At 63.8% G+C, this 12993-nt stretch overlaps 1 protein-coding gene across 2 annotated transcripts in view; it reads left to right on the top strand.

Moving 5' to 3' along the window:
- Positions 1-458: 458 nt before the first annotated feature.
- The window catches only part of LOC148640131 (zinc finger and BTB domain-containing protein 7B-like), a 33730-nt gene continuing 21195 nt past the window's right edge, over positions 459-12993 (top strand). Inside the window, exons 1-4 of one of the 2 annotated variants that reach the window (XM_088620993.1) lie at positions 459-723; positions 955-1114; positions 3413-3499; positions 10225-10338. The gene's annotated coding sequence lies outside the window, so the exon portion shown is untranslated. The remainder of the gene's footprint in view (positions 724-954; positions 1115-3412; positions 3500-10224; positions 10339-12993) is intronic. The other variant, XM_088620992.1, reaches the window with a different exon arrangement.

Genomic DNA, 12993 nt, shown 5'->3' with positions numbered 1-12993 from the left:
GTTGTGTTGTCGACAAACAGGGCTGCTCCGACCCGGCCGGGCGACTCTTTCCACTGAGCCCCCTGGGCCGCTGGAGGGGGGGGGGGAGGAGGGAGGACGAGGGAGGCGGGCAGGTCATGGTGCGCGCGTGTGTTCACCTGTTGCGGCGCGCCCCTCGCTCGCTCGCCCCCCTCGGCGCGTCGCGCACCCGCCGCCGGAGGGGGGGGGTACGAGCGCGACACCGGCCCCACCTCTGAGGGCGCGCCCACCTTAACGCCGCGCGATCCCGAGGGAACCTGTTGCTGGCCGGAGCGCAACCCCCCCCACAAGCGACAGCGCCGGCGACCAATAGCGGCGCGCCGGGGGTTTCCCAGGGCCCACCGTCCCGGCGGCTCCGCCAATCCGCTGTTTGGAATAAGTAGGACAGCCGCTTCCTGGTTGAGAATTAAGGAGGAGCTGGATGGGGAGAAGTAGCGGGGAGGGAGGGGGGTGTTATTGAGAGCTGACGGGTCCGCAGGGAGATGTGAGAGAGCGAGGGAGACCAGGAAACGGCTCTGCACGGCGAAAACACCCCCGGACAGCGGCGCACAGGGGGCACGGGAATGAGCCGGTGACGGACCCGCGGAGCTGGACGGGGCAGGCGGACAGAGAGCCTGTTGCCCGCCGCAGTTCTGCCCCGGCGGGGGGAGACGGGAGTGCGTGTCAGGATCCAGGAAGTACGCGGAGATCAGGTAGACAGCTCAGGTGAGTCCCTCCGCGACAGCCCGCGGTTCAGGTCGCCTCCCGCTGCCCCGTTTGCCCCCTTCCTCTCCCCGCCGAGACCCTCTGCAGTGGCCGGGGGCTCTCGGCCAAGGTGTCCCCGCCTCACCCCCCGAGCCGGGCGCCGCCGCCGCACGGGTCACGGCGGAAGACCACCCACGTCACCGGTGTCCATAACTGCCTCTGGCGTCACAGCCTACCTGTCTCGCCTCCCAGGTCCTCCGATTTCCCCTCTGCGACCCACGCAACCTCCATATCTACCACACGCGCGGCTGCGAGCGCTTCAGCCGGGGAGTCGCTGGGAAGTTCAGCGGGGAGGACAGACGGATATCGCCGTGCGGGGGCGGGGGGTCGTCTCGTCGCCGGAGAGGGCCAGGTGAGCGCCGTCCGCCCGACGGGCTCGGCTCAGGTGGCGGCTCACCTGAGGAGCTATTTATATCCGCCCTGGCCAGGGGTCGCGCTCGCTGGCCCGGGAGGTCGTTACAGCTGTTTTAACGGGCTTGGTGGCGGTCAGCCTTCTCCCCCGGGGGGGCTGCGGTGCCTGTTTCTGTCCCTGACGCGACCGGTTCCACCCGCCCCCCCTCCAGCGCCGCGCACGCGTGTGGGGTCGCAGCTGCGTGGCGCCGCGCCGAGCTGCGTGGAGGCCCCTTCCTCAGGCGCGAGCTGCTGTGGGAGACGGGTCCGGCGAGCCCACTCGCCCCTCGTCCCGCGTGGGAAGGGGCGCCGTGAACAGCCAGCCGGGGGTGTGTGTGGCGCTGTCCCAGCCCACCCGTGACCGGGAGTGACGGGCGCCCAGCCTCAGAAACCTGCTCCCTTCACTTGAGCTGGGAAGAGACTTCAGTTCTGTAACTTGTGAGGTGTGATGCTTCTTACTGGTGTAGTTTTAAAGACTGGAGGCGTGGGGGTGGGGAGAAGGTTTGTCTCTGTGAAATCAGGCACTGTCCTGCTGCCTGAGTGCGCGTGTGTGCGCTGGGGACCAGCAGGCTGGCTGGAGTTTCAGCCGGGGGGTACCCTGTTGCTCTCCGAGCGACCCCGAGAAACACCCGTTTCTCCCCTGCGCCAGGGCCCTGGGGTCTCGGGCGAGCCGGTGCCTCGCTGACCCTGGGCCCTCTGAGGTCAGCGGCCTGTCCTCCTCACCCCCGTGCTAGCCTCCCCACAGCGGCTCCCAGCACGGTTCTGAACTGCCGTGTGAGTGTTTTCCCACCGGGTCCGTTACCGTCGTGCTGTTCGTTCCGGTGGCTGAACCGGGACAGCGGGGGACGGAGGGGGGACTCAGTCCCGAATCCCGATTGGGAAGCTCGCTCCGCACGCGGATCAGGAGTGAAACTCCCCACAGCGCACCTGACGCTGGGGGAGAGACGCCCTGGGCTGCGGGCTGGTCTGCTGGCTGCTGCCATGGCCACCAGCTGGTAAACACTGGGCACTACCCTTTGGGGATTGTGGGAGCTTGGTGCTGGCGCAGGGTACAGGCGGTGGGTGCCCCCCCCCCCCCGTGCGGCGCCAGCACTGGTCAGAGGGGAGGGGGTCTGAGTGGCGCTGCTGGGAGACTCTGCTTGCTCAGACCTCTGCGGCGGTTTCTTCTGTAATTGCTGTTTGCTTCTGGGATGACGTGATCAGAAGGTGTGCCACATCCCCCCCACCCCCCCCGCCTTCCCTCTCCCTGCCCTGTCAGTTGTGCAACTGAGCTGCGCCCTGCCCCACGTGCCCCAGGCTCTCCTGGCACAGAGCCGCCCTTGGCACCAGCGCGTGAGCTCGGCAGAGACTCCCCGATCCCGGGGCGACTCAGATGGCTCTGCCAGGACTCTGCTGCGTCCGCGTCCTGCCCTGCCTCGCCCGGATCCCGCGCCAGCCTGAGCCCCACACCCCCTCTGTTGTGCGCAGCCACCCTGTCTGCACTCCCACACCCCCTCAGAGGAACACAGACACCCCGCCTGCACCCCCACACTCCCCCACTGCACACAGACACCCCACCTGCACCCCCACATCCCCTCACTGCACACAGACACCCCACCTGCACCCCCACATCCCCCCACTGCACACAGACACCCCACCTGTAGCCCCCACACCCCCTCAGAGGAACACAGACACCCCGCCTGCACCCCCACACTCCCTCACTGCACACAGACACCCCGCCTGCACCCCCACATCCCCTCACTGCACACAGACACCCCGCCTGCACCCCCACACTCCCCCCACTGCACACAGACACCCTGCCTGCACCCCCACATCCCCCCACTGCACACAGACACCCCGTCTGCACTCCCAAATCCCCCCACTGCACACAGACACCCCGTCTGCACCCCCACATCCCCTCACTGCACACAGACACCCCACCTGTAGCCCCCACACCCCCTCAGAGGAACACAGACACCCCGTCTGCACCCCCACATCCCCTCACTGCACACAGACACCCCACCTGTAGCCCCCACACCCCCTCAGAGGAACACAGACACCCCGCCTGCACCCCCACATCCCCTCACTGCACACAGACACCCCGCCTGCACCCCCACATCCCCCCACTGTACACAGACACCCCGCCTGCACCCCCACACTCCCCCACTGCACACAGACACCCCGCCTGCACCCCCACACTCCCCCCACTGTACACAGACACCCCGCCTGCACCCCTCACTGCCCTCACTGTGTCGTAATGCCCCGCCTGTCCCCCCCGCAGCTCCGCTGACGGAAGACCGGCCCGCCACAGACAGAGACCCGCTGCCGCCGCCGCCCTCCTGGGGTTCATGGACCGGAGGCGAGAGGGGTGAGTTCGCCGTTCCGATGAGCCCGGGGGGCAGCAGTCCAGGGAGGTCGGGGGGGGCAGGTCTGCCGCGAGGGGAGCCCCGCTCCCCGCCGGACGTTCTCCTGGCCCGTGACGGAGCCCAGCCCATCGGCGGGCAGGCTGGGCAGCCCGACTCCACGTGTGCCCGCGGCGCCAGCGGCGTGTGGCCGGCGCGGCGCTGCCGCTGCAGTGCACCTTGGGAAGGCTCCCCGCCGGCGGCCCCAGGCAGCGCCTGGCCCCCGCGAGGTCTCGGCGTCACATGTCGGGGCATGTGTGAGCCTAGTTCCCCTTCTCGCCTGGTGTCGTAGCTCTGCTCGCTTCCAGGAGCGCTGAGCTTGCGGTTTCAGTGCCTGTCTCATCTCCTCCGCGCTCTTGGGTCAGCAGTTTCTCTGAAGCCCCCCCCGGGCGCGGTGGGCCTGTGGTGGGCGCTTCCTGTGGCGCTGCGGTTACAGTTCTGCACGGAGCGCCGCTGCTGGGCTCGGCAGTGTGAGACTGAGACGCCGCGCCGCCCTCCCCCAGCCAGCCGGGTGCTGCTGAATCACCGGGCTGGAGCTGTGCCTGGATCGCCGGGGCTGGGACTGGGTCAGAACCGGGCTGGATATGAGCCCAGCAGCAAAATGGCTGAACGTTGGAGGAGATTCAAGTTAGTTTTCAAAGATTGTTACACCAGGGGGACAGCTGGTCCAGTGGTTAAGGCACAGGGCTGTTACACCAGGGGGACAGCTGGCCCAGTGGTGAAGACACAGGGCTGTTACACCAGGAGGACAGCTGGTCCAGTGGTTAAGGCACAGGGCTGTTACACCAGGGGGACAGCTGGTCCAGGGGTGAAGGCTCAGGGCTGTTACACCAGGGGGACAGCTGGTCCAGTGGTGAAGGCTCAGGGCTGTTACACCAGGGGGACAGCTGGTCCAGTGGTGAAGACACAGGGCTGTTACACCGGGAGGACAGCTGGTCCAGTGGTGAAGACACATGGCTGTTACTGTTACTGATCCCCCCATGATCTGTCTTTCAAAGGATACAAACAGCACTGAGCTCCTCCTGTCTGTTAGAGAGGCTGCAGTCCTCTGGCTCATCTGTGTCAGTGGCCTTGGAGATGAGTGTGTGTCAGGTGACATGGTGCCGCAATTGGTGACAGGACAACTCCGGACAACAGCGCCCCCACAGGCAGCTCCCAGTTAGTCCGGGAGGGCCAAACCGCTGAGAGTCACGCAGTCGCGCTACCCCGGCCCCTGCAGGACGGGTTGTCTCCCTGTACTGTAAGGCAGCTGTGTGTCCAGGGCCTGAGTAATGCTGAGGTGCACAGTGACGGGCAGCAGGGCCGGGAAAGGGCAGGGGGTGCGTGGGGGGGTACAGTGACGGGCAGCAGGGCCGGGAAAGGGCAGGGGGTGCGTGGGGGGGTACAGTGACGGTCAGAAGGGAAAGGGCAGCCGGGAAAGGGCAGGGGTTGTTGGGGGGGGGGGGGTGGGGGGTACAGTGACGGGCAGAAGGGAAAGGGCAGGGGTTGTTGGGAGGGGGGGGGTGGGGGGTACAGTGACGGGCAGAAGGGAAAGGGCAGCCGGGAAAGGGCAGGGGTTGTTGGGGGGGGTTGACGGGCAGCCGGGAAAGGGCAGGGGGTGTTGGGGGGGTACAGTGACGGGCAGTAGGACCGGGAAGGGCAGGGGGGAGTGTAGGCGGAGCGCAGGAATGGCGGAGTGCAAACATCAACAGGGGGATTTCTCGCTCGCGATGGGTGAGCCATCAGCCTGCTTTCCCCGAAAGCGAAACCCCGGTGAAGCGTCCCGCGGCTCAGAAGGGGAAACCTGGGGCGGGTGTCAGTCGCACCCACGGCCGTGCAGGGAGGCTTGGTGTCATGCGTCCTAATTTAGCAGCACATTCCAGTAATGTTGCCGTTTCTGCAGGGTGATTCACCCGCCAGCGTGAATCACTCGAGCTGGGGTCGCTCGTTTCCCCTGAAGCCCTCGCCGCAGGGCTGCTGCCGTCTCTCTCTCGCTCTCACCTGCAGGTCTCGTCTCCGCGGGGTCCCCTCGCTCGCTGGCTCGCCTGCTCTGCCGCGGGGAGCGGTGAGGAAGCCGCAGTAACGCGCGGAGTGCTGCAGTACTGTACGCGCACGCACTGCTGCCCTTTCTGTTCATGGGGCTGGGGCTGGGCGGGGTGATTAAGACCCTTAGCAGGCTATGTGAACCTTAGTATTAAGGCACACAAACTAACACAGCTATGCACACTCACACTCACATCTGCATGCGCACTAACACAGCTATGCACACTCACACTCACGCCTGCACGCGCACTAACACAGGTGTGCACACTCACACTCACATCTGCATGCGCACTAACACAGCTATGCACACTCACACTCACGCCTGCACGCGCACTAACACAGGTATGCACACTCACACTCACGCCTGCACGCGCACTAACACAGGTGTGCACACTCACACTCACGCCTGCACGCGCACTAACACAGGTGTGCACACACACACTCACGCCTGCACGCGCACTAACACAGGTGTGCACACTCACACTCACGCCTGCACGCGCACTAACACAGGTATGCACACTCACACTCACACTCACGCCTGCACGAGCACTAACACAGGTGTGCACACTCACACTCACACCTGCACGCGCACTAACACAGGTGTGCACACTCACACTCACGCCTGCACGCGCACTAACACAGGTGTGCACACTCACACTCACGCCTGCACGCGCACTAACACAGGTGTGCACACTCACACTCACGCCTGCACGCGCACTAACACAGGTGTGCACACTCACACTCAGGCCTGCACGCGCACTAACACAGGTGTGCACACTCACACTCACGCCTGCACGCGCACTAACACAGGTGTGCACACTCACACTTACGCCTGCACGCGCACTAACACAGGTGTGCACACTCACACTCAGGCCTGCACGCGCACTAACACAGGTATGCACACTCACACTCACGCCTGCACGCACACTAACACAGGTGTGCACACTCACACTCACGCCTGCACGCGCACTCACAGGTGTGCACACTCACATTCACTCCTGCACGCGCACTAACACAGGTGTGCACACACACACTCACGCCTGCACGCGCACTAACACAGGTGTGCACACACACTCACGCTTGCACACGCACTAACACAGGTGTGCACACCAACTCACACCTGCACACACACTAACACAGGTATGCACACACTTACACCTGCAAACACACCAACACAGGTATGCACACACAAACCTAGGCATGCATTCATACACGCACAAACAGGTGAGCATTCAGTCACAAGCACACAGTCAAATACAGAGGTGGAAACACAGGGGGCACACACAGACTCGTACAAACGTGCACACATGCACACTATCTTTGTGGGAAATTCCAACTTACTCCTACAAAATGTTTTTATTTACACTTCTATACGGTGTGAAAACAGACCCAGAAATGAGATGTTTTGCCACATTTAGATTTTAAAGAAGATGCCATTTATAAAAAACCTTGTGGCGATGAGCACAGAGGAGGTACTGTGGCTGTAGGCATATTCTGTCAGATCACACACCAACAGGTGTACACGCATGCTGACACCACCTGGTGCACACTTACTCACACTGTCACTAATTGGTGCACACTCACTCACACACTATAACTCATACGGACTCGCACACACACGCGCCTTCTGTCTTTAGTTCCAAAGCCACCTGATTCACTGTGTTAAATGCTGAGGCCTGAGGCCTGTGGCTCTGCAGGTATCGCTCAGGTGGCAGTTCAGAGCCCCTCCCCCAGCACCGCGTCACTCTTCGGATCCGGTCTTATCTGCGTCCAGATCAGCGGCACCACTGTTATGCAACGCCTGAGCTCTTGACACACAGCGGGGTGTGAGGAAGGAAGACGCTGCGTCTCTGACCTCCTTACAGTCACCCGAGAGCCCACTATCTACAAACTCCGCGCTCTCTAAGCGTGTCTCCTTCATCTCCCTCGCGCTGTCACTCCTCTTCCTCTCAGCACGACCTCTCTCCACTGCAGCAGCTGATCATCTCAGTGAGGCGCCAGATATCCCCGACACAGTGCTGCACTAGTGTGTCTCTGCTCCATGTTGTGGTGTGTGGTGTCAGGGCTCTGAGCTGTGCTCTGCGCCAGGGAGCTGTGATCCCTGGTTGTTGTGCTGCGTCTGTGTCAGGGCTCTGAGCTGGGCTCTGCGCCAGGGAGCTGTGATCCCTGGGTGTTGTGCTGCGTCTGTGTCAGGGCTCTGAGCTGGGCTCTGCGCCAGGGAGCTGTGATCCCTGGGTGTTGTGCTGCGTCTGTGTCAGGGCTCTGAGCTGTGCTCTGCGCCAGGGACCTGTGATCCCTGGGTGTTGTGCTGTGTGTCAGGCCTCTGAGCTCTGAGAGGTGAAATGTCACCTCTGGGCTTTGTGACTCAGTGCCAGAGTTAGCTATAACTGTTATTGCAGGAACTCTGTGTCCCAGGACACTGTATGCTCTCCTCTTACACCCACACATTGCCAGCTCTGACACACACAAACACATACATGTGCACGGGCACCCAGCCAGCATTGTCACACACACACCCTCATACACCTGAGCCAGCAGAGCCCTCAGCAGCCAAAGGCTCTGCCCTTTTCATCGTGACAGGGCGGTTTGTCCTAAAATCCCCTGTAAAGTTATCTCTGCATCTCCCTGGTCTCTCATACTGTCTGTACCTTTCCTTCCCTTTTCACAGAGACTCTCTCTCTGCCTGTGTTCACCCTCTCCCTCTCTCTCTGTGCCTCTGTTCACCCTCTCCCTCTCTCTCTGTGCCTCTGTTCACCCTCTCCCTCTCTCTCTGTGCCTCTGTTCACCCTCTCCCTCCCTCTCTGTGCCCCAGCCTGACCGCGCAGTGTGGGTGGCTCTTTGCAGCTCCTCTCTCTTGTAGAGGCACAGATTTTTTGAATCCGATTTTCCTCTCAGATTAAAACCCACACCTGCCATGTGTGTGTGTCAAAGAAGTGGAGTTTTCTGTTTTTCTAAGAATATGTTTTCATAAAAAAAAACTTATGACAGCGCTGCTCTCCCTGTACTGCTGCTCTCCCTGCTCAGCTGTCTGTCCCTCAGACCCGCTGCCTCTCCATGTGCGCCTGTCGGTCCCTCAGACCCGCTGCCTCTTCCTGCTCAGCTGTCTGTCCCTCAGACCCGCTGCCTCTCCCTGCTCAGCTGTCTGTCCCTCAGACCCGCTGCCTCTCCCTGCGCGCCTGTCTGTCCCTCAGACCCGCTGCCTCTCCCTGCGCGCCTGTCTGTCCCTCAGACCCGCTGCCTCTCCCTGCGCGCCTGTCTGTCCCTCAGACCCGCTGCCTCTCCCTGCTCAGCTGTCTGTCCCTCAGACCCGCTGCCTCTCCCTGCGCGCCTGTCTGTCCCTCAGACCCGCTGCCTCTCCCTGCGCGCCTGTCTGTCCCTCAGACCCGCTGCCTCTCCCTGCGCGCCTGTCTGTCCCTCAGACCCGCTGCCTCTCCCTGCGCGCCTGTCTGTCCCTCAGACCCGCTGCCTCTCCCTGCTCAGCTGTCTGTCCCTCAGACCCGCTGCCTCTCCCTGCTCAGCTGTCTGTCCCTCAGACCCGCTGCCTCTCCCTGCGCGCCTGTCTGTCCCTCAGACCCGCTGCCTCTCCCTGCGCGCCTGTCTGTCCCTCAGACCCGCTGCCTCTCCCTGCGCGCATGTCTGTCCCTCAGACCCGCTGCCTCTCCCTGCTCAGCTGTTTGTCCCTCAGACCCGCTGCCTCTCCCTGCGCGCCTGTCTGTCCCTCAGACCCGCTGCCTCTCCCTGCGCGCCCGTCTGTCCCTCAGACCCGCTGCCTCTCCCTGCGCGCCCGTCTGTCCCTCAGACCCGCTGCCTCTCCCTGCGCGCCCGTCTGTCCCTCAGACCCGCTGCCTCTCCCTGCGCGCCCGTCTGTCCCTCAGACCCGCTGCCTCTCCCTGCGCGCCCGTCTGTCCCTCAGACCCGCTGCCTCTCCTTGCGCGCCTGTCTGTCCCTCAGACCCGCTGCCTCTCCCTGCGCGCCCGTCTGTCCCTCAGACCCGCTGCCTCTCCCTGCGCGCCCGTCTGTCCCTCAGACCCGCTGCCTCTCCCTGCGCGCCCGTCTGTCCCTCAGACCCGCTGCCTCTCCCTGCGCGCCCGTCTGTCCCTCAGACCCGCTGCCTCTCCCTGCGCGCCCGTCTGTCCCTCAGACCCGCTGCCTCTCCTTGCGCGCCTGTCTGTCCCTCAGACCCGCTGCCTCTCCCTGCGCGCCTGTCTGTCCCTCAGACCCGCTGCCTCTCCCTGCTCAGCTGTCTGTCCCTCAGACCCGCTGCCTCTCCCTGCGCGCCCGTCTGTCCCTCAGCCTCCTCTATCTCTGGATGGTTCCTATACACATCTGGCTTGTGTGCACATTGTATCTGCTGCACGGGCAGCGTGTCCCTCGTCAGAAAGAAATCAAACTGTATTTGCCCATCTAGCCGCCAACGCCAGAGAAGTCTGCCTGCACTCACTTCATCACTGCTGGGCACCAGGGTCCGAGCAGGAGAGAGCCACCGCCTCCAGTTGAACCCGAGTCACCGGTTACCAGCCCGGGCTGGGCTCGGCAGGGGTGGGCTCCTTCCTCCTCTGCAGGGGGGGCTGTTCCAGCCCGCGGCGGGAGGGAGCGAGGGGCGCGGGGGCGTGGGGGAGGGACCCGGAGTCGTGTGTGACGCCTCTCTCTGTCTCCCCTCCCCTCCCAGCATCAGCAGGAGAACACACCCCCCCCGGGCGCGCTGCAGCCCCAGAGTCAGACACCTGCCTGTGAAGACGCAGAGACGCCGAGAGACACAGCCATCTCCCGCGGGGTGCCACAGGTACGGCCGCCGGCTCTTTCCCTCCACTCCGCTCCGCGGCGCGGTGTGCGCGCGCGTGTGTGTGTGTGTGCGCGTGTGTGCATGTGTGTCCTCCCCTCCCGCCCGGTTCCTGCCTCCCCTCACCGGCGGCGGGCAGGGAGAGCCGGGCGCGGCCGCTGGCGTGGCCTGTGTGTGTGTGTGTGTGTGTGTGTGTGTGTGTGTGTGTGTGTGCGCGCGCGCTCCGGCCCTGGGGGGGGGGGGGGCGCACCGGGGACCAGATTGAGATCTGGGGCTTAAAACTGGGGAGGAGAGTCGAACTCGGGATAGACAGGGGTGCCTCCGTCTTCCGCCCTGGTTCTTGAACTCGATCTTGAGATGAGTGGCGTAGCTGCAGGGCGCGCACACGTGTGTGTGTGTGTGTGTGGCTTCACCCTGTGTGTATACGGTCCTCTCGGCTCGTGCCCGGGGGTGTCTGAGCGGACTGTGGGTGTGAGGTCAGTGGAGGGCAGGGGGTCGATGCCGAGCTCGTGTCTGTCTGGGCCGGGCTGAGCTCGAAGCCTGCGGGGCTGGGATCAGTGTGTTTCTGATCCGCTGCCCCGTTAGCCCAAACGCTGCCCTGCTGCCCTGCCTTCTTGTGCACAGGCTGGGCCGAGCTCTGGTCAGCGCTGGCGGTCTCTGGCACTCAGTAACTGCAGCGTTCAGGGGGCTGATTTGTGAACACACAAGTGCAGAGGGTGACGTGCACGGTAATACAGCCTGCAGACATCAGGAGAGAGAAACACTGAGCCTGAAGCAGCTGCTCCTGAGAGAGACTGAGGGGTCTGTGTGGCTCCGTCTTCCAGACACAGTGGGGGACAGAGAGAAGAGAAACCGGGGCGTGGCGCTGTGTGACAGGTGTACAGGGCTCTAGCACTGGGGACAGTAACGAGTGCTGAGGTGCCGGTGATACACAGGGGCGTGCGTTGAAATCTGAGAACCGGAGGCGCTTCTTTACACAAAGGGTGGTGGGAGGCTGGAACAGGCTGCCCAGCCATGGTGTTGAAGCCGATGCTCTGAGACGGGTGGATGCGGTCTTTGGATCAGGCAGTCAATACGCACCACGCGAGCGAGACGGGCTGAATGGGCCCCTCTCGTCTGTGAGCTCTTTGATGTTGCGGATGAGCGCCGTTTCGTTTCGGCAGAGAGCTCTGCGGGGCCCTGTTCTGATCGCTGCCTCCTAAAGGCCGCGCGGACCCCAGAGCGCCCCGCCCAGAGGCCCGCGGCGGTTCTGGGACTGGCTCTCCCCCGCTGCCCGTCGGGAGAGCGGAGGTGTAGCCCTGGCGTCTCCCGCGTCTGAGCCAGGCCTGTGCCGTCAGCCGCTCGTCTTTCAGGTTTATCCGGGAGGGGGTGCAGGGCTGGGCAGCCTTGTCAGATCGGGGTGGGGGAGGGGGGGTGTAGGGAGGGCCCACTGAGCCGCGGTGGTGCTGTTCCTCCCGGCGCACTCCCTGCACCCCGTTCTCCAGCTCTGGGCCCCCGAGTAAGGAGGACGCGGGAAGCAGCCCGGTCTAAAGATCCCAGCGGACCCCGTATTTTAAACCGAGGCGGCGTGTTGGCTCAGGTTGGCCCGCGCCCACGCTGTGCCTGGGGCTGTTTCAGCTTGGATCCTGGATTGAATATTCCGAAGTTCAGGTGAACCTGGCACACGCCAGTGCCTGTTAGTCCTCGGTCTCTCTGCGCGGCCCGAGACGGCTTGATCTCTGGGGGGGCGGCTCGAGTTCAGGGGTCTCTGGGGTGCCTTGATCTCGGGGGGCTCTGCTCTTTGGGGGTTCTCATCGCTCTGGAGCACCTTGATCTCACGGGGGAGAATCTGCTGAGCCCAACCTGTCTCAGAGTGTGGGGGCTCTGTGTAGGTGGCGGTGCCTTGATCTTAGGGGGTCCGTGCAGATGAAGGCACTTTGATTTCGGGGGGGGGGGGTCCGTAGGGGTTGTTCTGAGCTGCCTGTTTCTTGACTGCTGTGGTTCCTGAGCCCCACTCTGCCCTCCGTTCCAGTCTGAATCACCATGGTCTGCCATGACCTGCGTGACTGATGATGCAAAACTGCTAAATCCCGGAGTCTGGGCCGGGCCGGACTGGCCCACAGTGGGCCACAGAGGGGTCTGGGCCCAGCCAGAGCTTGGCTCAGAGGCCCCAGACTGAGGGACGACAGCGCAGCTAAATACAGTTCATGACGAACAGGTGGAGCTCCCAAGAGCTCTGAAGCTCTCTCCTTCTTTGCCAACGAAGGGAGACCAGCCCATCGCTGCCCCGCGCTGGAGCTGACCGCTCCGGCCTCTCCAGGGGCTCGTGGGAAGGCGGCTCAGAGTCCGGTTGCAGAGCCGGGCGGTGGTCCGCTCTGGGCTGTGCCGCTCTCTGGAGCGTCTGTGCTCAGCGTGCGTCTTCCGCTGCTCCGTAGGTACAAGTGATTGGGGGCTCCCCCTCCCCCCGCCACCACCACCCTCTGTGACCTGGGGAGCTCACTCTGCCCTCACCCCGACACGCAGGTGTAGCTCCGTGCCCTCCCTCCCGGCCCGATCAGCTCCGAGTGCCGCCTCTCTTTCCTGCATGGAGTTACTGGAAAGGTGGGAGGGGAGGGGAAACCGGCAATTCCCAGAAGTGTGGAGTCGGCGTGCGTGCGTGGCGGCGAGGCAGCGGGTGGG

The sequence above is a fragment of the Lepisosteus platostomus genome, chromosome 26 (genome assembly GCF_059453375.1).
Source record: "Lepisosteus platostomus isolate fLepPlt1 chromosome 26, fLepPlt1.hap1, whole genome shotgun sequence".
Lineage (NCBI taxonomy): Eukaryota > Metazoa > Chordata > Actinopteri > Semionotiformes > Lepisosteidae > Lepisosteus > Lepisosteus platostomus.
Note: the sequence above shows the minus strand (reverse complement) of the source record. Positions and strands in the feature narration are given on the sequence as shown.